The sequence below is a fragment of the Ctenocephalides felis genome, unplaced genomic scaffold, assembly GCF_003426905.1.
Source record: "Ctenocephalides felis isolate EL2017-DRISC unplaced genomic scaffold, ASM342690v1 CF-g0.4_SCAFFOLD_01170, whole genome shotgun sequence".
Lineage (NCBI taxonomy): Eukaryota > Metazoa > Arthropoda > Insecta > Siphonaptera > Pulicidae > Ctenocephalides > Ctenocephalides felis.
The window spans coordinates 41969605-41974900 of NW_020537324.1; the positions used below are offsets into that span (position 1 = coordinate 41969605).

Genomic DNA, 5296 nt, shown 5'->3' on the forward strand with positions numbered 1-5296 from the left:
ATATATCACAACTTCGAATTTTGCACGGTGTGGCCTACAGGCGAGTTGCCGTCGTAAAAATTCGGAGAAATCGGAAAATCTAGAGAAAATTATATGAACACACACTTAACCATTTATATACCATTTTATTCGTAATTTTATTCTGCATCTTTCGTACGAACCAAGTTTTTTTGTATCTTTTATGGTTTAGATAGTATAGAGCAATCTGTGTAGTTGTTAACTTGTCAAAATGCAAAGTGCGGTTAGGTTAAAGCAACACTCCTCACGATTCGATATTTTTCTAAAGAAAGCATATAAAGTATTATACATCATTAGAAAGGTCTCAAAATTCTTAGTTCTTTTTCATATATCACAACTTCTAATTTTGCACGGTGTGGCCTACAGGCGAGTTGCCGTTGTGAAAATTCGGAAAATTCGGAAAATCTAGAGAAAATTATATGAACACACTTAATCATTTATATACCATTTTATTCGTAATTTTATTCTGCATCTTTCGTACGAACAAAGTTTTTTTGTATCTTTTATGGTTTAGATAGCAATCTGTGTAGTTGTTAACTTGTCAAAATGCAAAGTGCGGTTAGGTTAAAGCAACACTCCTCACGATTCGATATTTCTCTAAAGAAAACATATAAAGTATTATGCATCATTAGTATATATAAAATACATCATATGTATAAATATATATAAAATCACCTTGAACGGTGGATCACTTGGCTCGTGGATCGATAAAGAACGCAGCTAATTGCGCGTCGACATGTGAACTGCAGGATACATGAACATTGACATTTCGAACGCACATTGCGGTCCTCGGATACTGTTCCCGGACCACCTCTGGCTGAGAGTCGTATAACATTACCAGACTGCCGCTTGCTTTAAACGGCTTGCCGGCGAATGATCGAGTTTTGCGTACATGCGTGCTCTTAAATAATTCACTCAACGTGTGAGCCAGTCTACTTTGCAACATCGGACATTATCGTTCGTTGACGTTCTGTAGGATTACGGCGGGTTGTGTGTCCTAGAGATTTTATATTCTTGCGACCCTCCCGATAACCGGAAACCCGAACTTTTCGAAATTCGGTTTCGTTCCGGCAAATGTGGACGATTCAAAGGTTTCTCGTCGATTTTGTGTGCGCTTGCTTACTAATGTTTGCGAGCACATCATAATCATAATACGACCTCAGAGCAGATGAGATTATCCGCTGAATTTAAGCATATTACTAAGCGGTGGGAAAGAAACTAACTAGGATTCCCTTAGTAGCGGCGAGCGAACATGGAAGAGCCCAGCACTAAATCCCGCGGCCGGAGACGGACGCTGAGAAATGTAGTGTTAGGGAGGATCCGAATATCTCGGTGCGTTGCGGCGAGTTCAAGTCCATCTTGAATGGGGCCATTTACCCATAGAGGGTGCCAGGCCCGTAGCAACCGTTGTGCGTATCGAGAGGATTTCTACTCAGAGTCGAGTTGCTTGAGAGTGCAGCTCTAAGTGGGTGGCAAACTCCATCTAAGGCTAAATATGACCACGAGACCGATAGCGAACAAGTACCGTGAGGGAAAGTTGAAAAGAACTTTGAAGAGAGAGTTCAAAAGTACGTGAAACCGTTCAGGGGTAAACCTGAGAATCCCGAAAGATCGAAAGGAGAGATTCAATGTTATCGTTGTCTTCCATTTATTGGCGTGCGATTGACCGGGATTCGTTCTGCGATACGTCGTCGGTTTATGCGTTAGGCGGCGATTGCATGCACTTCTCTCTCAGTAGGACGCCGCGACCCGTTTGGTGTCGATCTATGACCGCGGCGGTAGCCTGTCACGAATTTATTCGCGTCAGACCCGCGTGCTCCGGTCGACTGCCAGACGGTATAAATGATATGGTATAGGGTCGCTTTTAAGCGTTTGGCTGGTTGCAAGCACGGACGGTTATTGGCCGTCGGACCTGATCCTACATCGATGCCGCCTCAAGCTGTTAGCTGCCGTGTCCTCGGACGGACTCTATTACCGGTCAGCGATGCTATTGCTTTGGCGGAGGGAGCTTTGAAGGAGTCTAGCATGTGCGCGAGTCATTGGAAAATACAAAACCTAAAGGCGCAATGAACGTAAATGTTTGCTTATGTAAACTGAGGGAAGACGGGCCGCATCTACGAATGCGTGCTTGCAATCCCGAAGCGTCTCACTCTCATTGCGAGAAGAGACGCGCTCAGAGCGTACACGCTAGGACCCGAAAGATGGTGAACTATGCCCGGTCAGGTCAAAGTCAGGGGAAACCCTGATGGAGGACCGTAGCGATTCTGACGTGCAAATCGATCGTCGGAACTGGGTATAGGGGCGAAAGACTAATCGAACCTTCTAGTAGCTGGTTTCCTCCGAAGTTTCCCTAAGGATAGCTAGCATTCGATGAGCGAGTCTCATCCGGTAAAGCGAATGATTAGAGGCCTTGGGGCCGAAACGATCTCAACCTATTCTCAAACTTTAAATGGGTGAGATCTCTGGCTTGCTTGAATAGTGAAACCAGAGATTTGAATCAGACTACCTAGTGGGCCACTTTTGGTAAGCAGAATAGGCGCTGTGGGATGAACCAAACGCCGAGTTAAGGCGCCTAAACGACGATAATGGGATACCATGAAAGGCGTTGGTTGCTTAAGACTTAAGTTGGAATCCGCTAAGGAGTGTGTAACAACTCACCTGCCGAAGCAACTAGCCCTGAAAATGGATGGCGCTGAAGCGTCGTGCCTATACTCGTCCGCCAGGGCATGAGAAACGTTCATAATAGTTCGTTTTGACGCCCTGGTGAGTAGGAGGGTCGCGGTGGTGTGCGCAGAAGGGTTTGGGCGTAAGCCTGCCTGGAGCCGTCATCGGTGCAGATCTTGGTGGTAGTAGCAAATACTCCAGCGAGGCCCTGGAGGACTGACGTGAAGAAGGGTTTCTTGTGAACAGCCGTTGCACGCGAGTCAGTCGATCCTAAGCCCCAGGAGAAATCCTATGTTGATGTTGGTGTATTTTATTTTGAATAAAATTTTACACCCATCGGGCGAAAGGGAATCCGGTTCCTATTCCGGAAACCGGCAGCGAAACCGTTTACAAGTCGAGCCTTTGCAAGAGAGTTCGTCGGGGTAACCCAAAATGACCTAGAGACGCCGTTGGGTAATACGGGGAGAGTTTTCTTTTCTGTATGAGCGTTCGAGTTCCCTGGAATCCTCTAGAAGGGAGATAGGGTTTGGAACGCAAAGAGCACCGCTGTTGCGGCGGTGTCCGTATCTTCCCCTCGGACCTTAAAAATCCAGGAGAGGTCTACGGTAGGTGTCGCGCCGGTTCGTACCCATATCCGCAGCAGGTCTCCAAGGTGAAGAGCCTCTAGTCGATAGATAAATGTAGGTAAGGGAAGTCGGCAAATTGGATCCGTAACTTTGGGATAAGGATTAGCTCTGAGGATCGGGGCGTGCCGGGCTTGGTTGGGAAGCGGGCGTAGGCCAATGTGCTGGGCCTGGGCGAGGTAAAATTGTCCTTGTGACTTAGATCCAAGCTCGGTCCCGTGTCTAGGCCCCCCGCGGATCTTTCTTGCTGCGAGGTTTCTGTGCCGGCTTCGGTCGGTCAGTCGTACTCTTCGGCCGCCATTCAACGATCAGCTCAGAACTGGCACGGACTAGGGGAATCCGTCTGTCTAATTAAAACAAAGCTTTGCAATGGCCGTAGCTGGTGTTGACGCAATGTGATTTCTGCCCAGTGCTCTGAATGTCAACGTGAAGAAATTCAAGCAAGCGCGGGTAAACGGCGGGAGTAACTATGACTATAGAGTAGTTAAATGCCTCGTCATCTAACTAGTGACGCGCATGAATGGATTAACGAGATTCCCACTGTCCCTATCTACTTTCTAGCAAAACCACTGCCAAGGGAACGGGCTTGGAAAAATTAGCGGGGAAATAAGACCCTGTGGAGCTTGACTCTAGTCTGGCATTCTAAGGAGACATAAAAGGTGTAGCATAAGTGGGAGATAGTAATATCGTCGGTGAAATACCACTACTTTTATCGTTCCTTTACTTACTCGATTGGGCGGAAAGCGTGCGTCAAAAACTTGCGTTCCGACTGACACGGTTTTCTAGAGCCAAGCGCATAAGAGTGGTGTGAGGCATTGCGCCGATTGCCAACAATACTCTAGGGTGATCCGATTCGAGAAAACTGCTTGGCGGGGAGTTTCTCGCGTAGAGAGAAAGGGCAAATGCTGGCTTGATCCCGTTGTTCAGTGTGCACAGGAACTGCGAAAGCATGGCCTATCGATCCTTTTGGCTTGAAGAGTTTTCTGCAAGAGGTGTCAGAAAAGTTACCACTGGGATAACTGGCTTGTGGCGGCCAAGCATTCATAGCGACGTTGCTTTTTGATCTTTCGATGTCGGCTCTTCCTATCATTGCGAAGCAGAATTCGCCAAGCGTTGGATTGTTCACCCACAAATAGGGAACCTGAGCTGGGTTTAGACCGTCGTGAGACAGGTTAGTTTTACCCTGCTGATGAATCGTCGTTGGGATAGTAATCCTGCTCAGTACGAGAGGAACCGCAGGTTCGAACATTTGGTTCACGCACTCGGTCGAGCGGCCGGTGGTGCGAAGCTACCATCCGTGGGATTATGCCTGAACGCCTCTAAGACCGTATCCTTTCTAGACAAAGTAAGCAACGATATCTCTAGGAGTCTCGTGAGTCGAAAGGCTCAATACAATGTGATTTATTAGGTATTCGGCACACGCCGTTTATCGCACGAGCCATTTTTAGCCGAATGAGGCGCCTGACAGTGGCGATATCCGTCCGTTATATCTGCGTTGCCTAAAGCGGTCGATCATGGGTCACTAGTTCGATGTAGAGACTCGGAATCGTTTGTAAACGACTTAGGTACCTGGCTTGGTGTTGTACTCGGCAGAGCAATTACCACGCTGCGATCCGTTAAGACTCAGCCCTTGGCTTGGGGATTTGTCATGTTGGCTTGACGTCACCCCACGCTATTAGAGCATAAGCCTTAAGCCTTATGTCGCATTGCAGCATGCCACAATCAGTAGGCTTGACAGTCGAAAACTTGTACATGCTGTACATGTGACACTTCTTGTATCTACCTAGCTATTTTGTACAACGTGCGTGAGTCAGCAAGTAAATCAAAACTTATCGATAAATTCCAATACTAGAAATATTCATTATTTCTTTCAATTACCATAATGACAAGAGAATAGTTATAAATATTTTGTAAGTTTAAGAGAAACTTTAAATTCTAAATATGGAGAATGTTTTTTTGCTAAATTTCGTGGAAATGCGTACAAGTTGCTA

General features: G+C 46.6%; 2 non-coding genes across 2 annotated transcripts; both read left to right on the forward strand.

Annotated features, from left to right (window-relative positions):
• The first annotated feature begins 690 nt into the window (after positions 1-690).
• On the forward strand, positions 691-845 carry LOC113368554. The gene has a single exon (XR_003366455.1). It is a non-coding gene; the product is annotated as a 5.8S ribosomal RNA (ribosomal RNA).
• A 327-nt stretch (positions 846-1172) lies between these two features.
• LOC113368509 lies at positions 1173-4952 on the forward strand. Its single transcript, XR_003366421.1, has one exon. It is a non-coding gene; the product is annotated as a large subunit ribosomal RNA (ribosomal RNA).
• Positions 4953-5296: the final 344 nt, after the last annotated feature.